The sequence below is a fragment of the Elephas maximus genome, chromosome 18 (assembly GCF_024166365.1).
Source record: "Elephas maximus indicus isolate mEleMax1 chromosome 18, mEleMax1 primary haplotype, whole genome shotgun sequence".
NCBI classification, from domain to species: Eukaryota; Metazoa; Chordata; class Mammalia; order Proboscidea; family Elephantidae; genus Elephas; species Elephas maximus.
In genome coordinates this window covers 23,816,336-23,825,009 of record NC_064836.1, presented here as the reverse complement: position 1 = coordinate 23,825,009, position 8,674 = coordinate 23,816,336, and the positions used below count along the sequence as shown (strand labels likewise).

Below are 8,674 nucleotides of genomic sequence, written 5' to 3'. Positions count from 1 at the left end.
ACACAATACCACCTTGCTCTAATGCTTCTCAAACATGTCCTTTACCCTACCACAGACATGAGGGTAATAATAGCACCCACTCAGCAAACTATTTGAAATAGTATTCCTCTCAAAGCACTAACTGGCGTTTTTCCTCAAAAAAAAAAAAAATGACTATTTTATACTGACAACAATAATTACAGAAGGAGTGTCTTGAGAGGGGGAAAAAAAAACAAACAGAAAACTATAGCAGCTATTTTGGCCTAGAAAAAGTTTTCTAATACTTCTCATGTTTTTTTTAACAGTCCCAAGGAATACATTTACTCTGTTGTCGTGTAATCCTCATGATAAGAAGGGATAAATTTACAAGTGTGTCCTTGGTTCTTACTTAATGAGAACTTAAGAGCTACCTGTACAACTGGGCTGAAGAATCAAATTTCTCTTGGCTCCCTGAGGGATCAAAACAATTGCCTAATGTCACATCAAGGACAGGATCACAAATTTTTAAGAATATCTTAATTTACTCTCATGAAATACATTAGCACTGAAACCTCATGAAAGCTGGATTCAGGAATCATCAGGAGTCTGCAACGTGACTTTTAAACAAAAACAGGCGCTTTGCTCTTTACTGCTCATCTGCTCTTTTGCAGTAATAGTTTTCTGGGATAACCGTTCCTCCCACGGATAATTACCAACAGGACACCTAAAAGACACAGTTTTTTCAAGTTTTTACCAAAAATTCATCTCAAGGTAAAAAGAAATCCAGGAAAGTAAAACTTCAAGTTGATAAAGTATTGTTTATATGCACTACACCAAGCAATCCACTCAGGGTTTTAACAGTTTTAAAAATTATACCACGGTATGGATGAACAATGAATGACGTAGTTTCGATGCGGTATTACTATTATTATTAGTCTCAGAAGGGGTTTCCCCAGTATGCAACGTCTTCAACAACCAGAAAAGGCCAGCAGCTTCTCATATCCTATGGGATTCAATACAGAACTCCTGTACTTCTATAAACAAGTCCTGTACATTAATAATTTTGTTACAGATCAAGGACTGGAGGAAGACACAGACGAGGTGCACCAAATGACCCTTAAATCGTTCACAAGTAGAGATGAAATTTGATATATAAAGGTGGATAAATTCGAGAGGTAGATCAACAGCTATAGTAAGCTGATTTACAACTTCCATTGAATGTAAGGACATGTCCATATTGACCAGGCCTGAAACATACTTGGTTATCTGGTTTGACTGTGTGTTAATTTCAGCAACATTTCTATAGTAACTGGAGAGTTGTTTTCTATGAGATCAGGAAGATTGGCTGGAATCAGGCCAATGTGATAAACAAGTCTTGCATTTTTTTCTAAGTCACCAAGGAATGTGCTTGTTGAGAAGATAAGGGGTGTTTGAAGGCTTTGGCCATTATTTGCTTCATCTCTACAGCAGTGCTATTCTTAACACAAATTGATGTATCCCACTGAATTGCATGGTCAGTCTCTGTTGGATTTAGCCACGTCAACTCATCCTCACAAACGTGGAGTGGAGGTGTTAGACAAACGATGGCCAAAAATGGCTTTCAATAGATGGTTTTGGAACACTGACTAAAGCTTCTGTGTTTTGAGAGACAATCAAGCTGTCAAATCCAGAGTTGGAAGAATCGAGGTCTGGGTCACTGAGAATACTAGGGAAGCTAGCTTTACTCTGGGTTGGAGATCTGAATGACCCTCAGCTAAGGCTACCTGAAGTCCGCTTATGTCCACAGTCCGGCCCCTGTTACCAACACCCATGAAAGCAATCTGGAGAGGTGTCTTTTAGAAGAGTTCCCTTGGTGGTGCCAGCATCAGCTGGGAAAGAAAAAAACTTTTCTGTTGGAGTTATAGGAGGTAAAAATCCTGAGAGTGGTGGCCAGTCCAGCTGCTGGCCGCCACATGCAGGCTTCACAGGACAGGGTTGAGTAGGCGCTTGAAACTGGCAACAAAGGGGGTGGCAGCGAGCAAACTGAAGTTGTCAAGGATTTCATTTTACTTGGATCCACAATCAATACCCATGGAAGCAGAGGTCAAGAAATCAAAAGACACATTGCATTGGGCAAGTCTGCTGCAAAAGACCTCTTTAAAGTGTTGAAAAGCAAATATGTCACTTTGAGGACTAAGGTGCGCCTGACCCAAGCCATGGTATTTTCAATCCCATCGTATACATATGAAAGCTAGAGGACGAATAAGGAAGACCAAAGAAGAATTGACACCTGTGAATTGTGGTATTGGTGAAGAATACTGAATGGACTGCCAATAGAATGAACAAATCTGTCTTGGGAGAAATACAATCAGAATGCTCCCCAGAAGCAAGGATGGCGATACTGTGTCTTACATCATACATGTTGTCAGGAAGGATCAGTCCCTGAAGAAGGACATCACGCATGGCAAAGCACAGAGTCAGTGGAAAAGAGGAAGGCCCTCAACGAGGTAAACCGACAGTGCCTGCAGGAATGAGCTCAAGCGTAATAATGATTGTAACAATGGCCTAGGCCCGGAGTGTTTCATCCTGTTGTGCATAGTGTCAGCATGAGTCGGAACTAGCTCGATGGCACCTAACAACAACATGCTGTCCTACACCCACTGCCATCAAGTCAATTCCAACTCAGCAACCCTATAGGACACAATATACCTGCCCGATAGGCCGTCCAAGGAGTGGCTGGTGGATTTGAACTACCAACATTTTGGTTAGCAGTCAAACACTTAACCACTGAGCCACCAGGGCCCCAAAAACACAGTTGGCAGCAATGGGATTCGAACCCATGACCCCACAGAGACCAGAGCCATAATCCAGTCCCGTAGACTGCTCAGCCACTATACTGCTCATTATACTTCCCTAGTTAAAAGGTAAGAGGCACTGGTGGTTCAGTGATCTTTCCATGGGGGTGATCCTGCTTTGATTCCCAGCCCATGCACCTTATGTGCAGCCACCACTTATCTGTCAGGGGAGGCTTGCATGTTGCTATGATGTTGAGCAGGTGTCCGCAGAGCTTCCAGAGTAAGATGGACTAGGAGAAAGGACCTGGTTATCTACTTCTGAGAATCAGTTAATGAGAGCCTTGTGAATCAAAACTATCTGGTGTTCTTTTATGCACAGGGTAACCATGGGGTGGGGGGTCACTCCTCAGCAGCTAACAACAATAACAGCTAAGGGGTAGGGTGGTGTCTGGATCAGGCTGCATGCTGGAGTCCTTGACTTCTAATCTTTTAATGGCCAGACTGTTGATCTTGGACATGATTCTTCACCTCTCTAAGTCTTAGTTTCTTCTTGAGTAACATGGGAATTATAATAACCGCTTTCCCTAATTTATAGGTAGTTAGAAGATGTTTCCTGAAATGCCTTGAAAATTCTAAGAAGCTATACAAATGAGAGATAGTATTAAACATCTCATGATAAGGTAATTTAACAAAATTTTCTATCTATAAGTTACTTAAACGTATTAATTCCAAACAGTGAATTAAAATATATTTACACTAGCATATGCCCTGATGGTTCTAGCTCATAGTATACCCTCAACTGGACATTGTTGGAGAATCAGGTATTTATCAAGTGCAATTAACATCTCAACCACCCGTCTGTTGGTTTGTCATACTGTGGTAGTTAGCGTGTTGCTATGTATGAGGTTGGAAGCTATGCCAATCGTATTTCAAATACCAGCAGGATCATACCTGGTAGACAAGTTTCAGTGGCGCTTCCAGACTAAGACAGACTTAAGAAGAAAGGCCTGGTGATCTATTTCTAAAAATTAGCCCATGAAAACACTATGGATCACAAAAGAATATTGTCCAGTATAGTGCTATAAGATGAGCCGCCTAGGTTGGAAGGCATTCAGCACGACAATGAACTCGAACACATCAATGACGGTGAAGATGGTGCAGCACTGGGCAATGTTTTATTCTGTTCTATATGGGGTCACCTCAGTCACCTCAGTCATAGCTGACTCAAGGCACCTAATAACAACAACATTTAACACCTCTCGCATCAAGTTTTCTTTCACTGATGTTAAGGACCATGACCGTGCTTCTCTCTTAACAGTGACTGTCCTTAACAGTATGTAATGTGTAGTTAGTGACTAATCATATACTGAGTTTATATATTGAATTTACTTAGTGGTGGAGGTTTGTATTTCTAGGGCTTCATTTGGTCTCCTATCTGAGCAGCCTTCTTTTATGTCCCATTGTTCCAAATTATAAGAAACGCTGTTACCTACAGCTCCCAACCAGAGAAGGCTGCTGTGCAGGACCACACAAGGGGCTGTACCCAGAGAAACGGTAAAAGCAGGCTGGGATTGTAGGAGGTGACTTAAGTGTGGAAAACAGGTGGGTTTAGCTAGGTTATGCAGGCTTCCTGGGGACTGGCCACCTTGAATAATTCTGTGGGATCCAGGGGCATAGGGGCTGTTCCTAGGTGTTTGGTACTAGACCCAGGATAATTAAGCCACGTGCATAGTGCACAGGAGTGTGAGAACCCGATGAGGGTTGTGGTTGGAGAGTGGACTTAAACAGCTACTAAAGAAGGTGAACTGACTGGCTTCCAGCCAGGGGCTCTAAACTGAGTCAAGACAATATCTGTTTAAAAACTATACTAAAACTGTGGACCAGGCAATGCTTGCCCCTCCCCTAGCAGAACTACAATACTTTGTAGTTCTTCGGGTAAATAAATAAGTGGTAGGAATAAAGGGGAAATTTCTCAATATAAAAAAGGGTATCTACAAAAATCCCCACAGCTAACATGATAATCAGTGGACAAAGACCGAGAACATTCCCATTAAGTTCAGGAACAAGACAGAGATGCCTACTTTCACCACTCATATTTAACATCATTCTGGATGTCCTACCAGAGTAATTACGTGAGACAGAAGAAATCAAAGGTACCCAGGTAATGAAGGAAGAAGCAAAACTATCCCTTTTTGCAGATGACAAGTATATACATAGAAAACACCAAAAAATCTACCAAAAAAGCTATTAGTACTAAGAAATGAATTCAGCAAAGCAACAGTGTGCAAGATCAATACATAAAAATAAGCACAGTTTCTGTACATCAGCAATCTGCAAAAAGAAGAAATACTAAAATATTACTCTTTACAATGGCATCTAAAAAATAAAATACCTATGAATAAATGTAGGTAAAATCCCTATTTATGAAAAAGTATAAAACATTGCTAAAAGAAATCAAAGAAGACCTGAATAACTGAAGAACATTCCATGTTGGAAGACTTTATACAATTAAGATGTCGATACCACCCAAAGCAATCTATTAATTCCATGCCATCCCCATCAAAATTGCAACAGCATCTTGACAGAAAAGAAAAAGGCAATTCTCCAATTTATATGGAAGGGCAAGGGATCCCAAATACTGAAAGGAACCTTGAAGAAGAATAAAGCAGAAGGGCTCAAACTCTCATACTTCAAAACATACTACAAAGCTACACTAATTTAAACATCCTGGTACTTGTATAATAATAGACATAGAAACCAGTGGGATAAAATTGAGACTACAGGAATATATCCATAGATATGTGGTCAACTGATTTTCAACACAAATTCTAAATTCATCCAATTGGGGAAGGAAAAGTCCCTTCAATCAGTAGTGCTGGAAAAATTGGATATCCACATGCAGAAGAATAAACTAGGAACCAGCCATTACATGATGTGCAAAAAGCAATTGAAAATGGGTCAAGGACCTTAATTTGAAAATAAAATTCATAGAAGAGAATATAAGGACTAAGTATTTTTTGGTAGGTATCAGATATTTATCAGATATAATAATAAAAGGCATGAGCAACAAATGAAAAAAAAGACAAATGGGGCCTTATAAATATTAAATACTTCTGTTCATTAAAAGAATTTATCAAAAAAGTGAAAAGACAGCCTACATTGTGGGAGAAACAATTTGGGAACCCTATATCTGATAAGGAAACCCTGATGGCCGCAGTGGTTAAGTGCTCCGGCTGGTAAAAAAAGGGTTGGCAGTTCAAATCCACCAGGCACTCCTTGGAAACTCTATGGGGGAGTTCTACGTCATCCTAATGAGTCGCTATGAGTCGGAATCAACTGGACGGCACTAGGTTTGGTTTGGTTTTATATCTGATAAAGGACTAATATACAAAATTTATAAAAACTTCTACAGAGGCAGAGCCAAGATGGTGGAATACACAGACGCTTCTGGAGAGCCCTCTTTACAACAAACACCTGAAAAAAAAAATTGAAAAGAATATTATGACAAGCTAGGAGCCCTGAGCTTCGAAGGCAAGCTTAGAAAATGAACTGATGGGGACTGGAAGAGACCGTTCAGAAGCGGAGAGGAGTTACCAGACCTGAATCGCGGGACGCACTCAGGCACCATTCCTGGTCCGGCAGCGGCAGGTTGGTACTAGTGTTCCGCCACAGTTTCCTAAGGGAGAAGCAGCCAGCCACAAAGTCCACTCACACCTCCGGAACCTGAGAAGAATGGTGCTCTCGGCAAAAGCTAAGTACTTGTGTATATTTTGCCATGCCCCCCCCACCCCAAATCTGGCTTCAGCGGCTGAATTCCCTGGGCCTGAGATAGGCCCTGTTGCACCTAGAGCCATCCTCCCGACCTTGGAGAAGGAAAAAATTTGCAATTGGGGGAAAAGATAATTTGCCAGCTCCACTAAGCGGGGGAGCTCAGGACAGAAGCAGGTCCCCTCCAGGCATAAATGGTCCATGGACTTTCAGCACCTTTCCCTTCTGCATGGACCTCTGTGGGCCTATTTCAGGAGAATAGGCCCTTGTTGGCAGACTCCAACTGTTTCAGCTGTGTGGTGGAGAGGTGGGTGTTTGATGTTTGACTTTGCTTTGCTTTGCCAGGGTCCTCATCTACCCACATCAGGGGCCTAAGGACTGGTAGCTCCACTCAGGTCACCCAGCCACCTGCGACACGGGTCCAAGGATAACTGGTACCTCCCAGTCCTTACAACATGGTCCGTGTGCAGAACCCACCCACCTGCACACTCTAGGGAACAGGGACGTGCTTTCATCAGAGACACTCGGGGGTTTTTCTCAGCTCCCTGCCTTGTTCAGAGCATGATCCCCTGCTGCAATCAGTTACGGGTACATACACCAGTCACCCCTGCCCCTCTAAGACTATAGGACAGAGCCTGTACCACACACATGATGTTCAGCTACCTGGACACCTGAGCTGAATTCATACAAGAAAAGTGAATGGACTCCTAGACTGATATACCTGATAACAGCTCTAGCCATCTGAGGACACGACATCAGAGCTCCGAAGGCAAAAATAACCAAGCTAGCTCACTCCAGCAACCCATTTAAGTATCTGAAAACAAAACAAAGCAATAAGCTACAACACATCTAGAAAGCATAAACTAACATAATAACTCACGGATGGCTTGGAGACAACAGCAAATATCAAGTCACATAAAGAAACAGACTGTGATCACCTCAACCAGCTCTCAAAACAAAGAATCCAGGGATCTTCTAGATGAAAGTGCATTCCTGGAATTACGAGAGCCAGAATACAAAAGACATCAGGAAGGAAATGAGGCAATACACAGAACAAGCCAAGAAACACACAGATAAAGCAATTTAAGAAATTAGAAAGATTATTTGGGAACATAATGGAAAGTTTAATAAGCTGGAAAAATCCATAGGCAGACAGCAATCAGAAATTCAGAAGATTAACAATAAAATTACAGAAGTAGACAACTCAATAGAAAGTCAGAGGAGCAGAACTGAGCAACTAGAAGCTGGAATTTCTGAACTCGGAGATAAATCACTTGGTACTAATATATCTGAAGAAAAACCAGATAAAAGAATTAAAAAAAATGAAGAAACCTTAAGGATCATGTGGGACTCTATCAAGTGAAATAACCTACGAGTGATTGGAGTACCAGAACAGGGAGGGATAACAGAAAATACACAGAGAATTGCTGAAGATTTGTTGGCAGAAAACTTCCCTGATATCGTGAAACATGAGACAATATCTATCCAAGATGCTCATCGAACTCCACATAAGGCAGATATTAAAAGAAAGTCACCAAGACATATTATAATCAAGCTTGCCAAAACCAAAGATAAAGAGACAATTATAAGAGCAGCTCGGGATAAACAAAAAGTCACCTACAAAGGAGAGCCAAAAAAAATAAGCTCTGACTACTCGGCAGAAGCCATGCAGGCAAGAAGGCAATGGGATGACATATTTTAAAAAATTAAGGAAATAAACTGCCTGCCAAGAATCATATATCCAGTAAAACTGTCTGTTAAATATGAAGGTGAAATTAAGGCACTTCCAGATAAACACAAGTTCAGGGAATTTGTAAAAACCAAAACAAAACTACAAGAAATACTAATGGAAGTTCTTTAGTTAGAAAATCAGTAATATCAGGTATCAACTCAAGGCTAGAACACCGGACAGGGCAAGTAGAAGTTGACCCAGACATGGAAATCCAAAAAAAATCAAAGCAAGTTTATTAAAAAAAAAACTCAAAACAAGGTAACAGCAATGTTATTATATAAAAGAAGACAACGTTAAAATAATAAAGAGGGACTAAGACATGTAATCATAAACCTTCCATATGGAGAGGAAGACACGGCAATACAAAGAAATAAAAGTTAGATTTAAATTTAGAAAAATAGGGGTAAAGAATAAGGGAACCATAAAGGAGACAAACTATCCT

The 8,674-nt window shown here is 40.9% G+C and overlaps 1 pseudogene; it reads right to left on the bottom strand.

Moving 5' to 3' along the window:
- Positions 1-828: 828 nt before the first annotated feature.
- LOC126061732 (CCR4-NOT transcription complex subunit 11-like) lies at positions 829-6,957 on the bottom strand (annotated as a pseudogene).
- Positions 6,958-8,674: the final 1,717 nt, after the last annotated feature.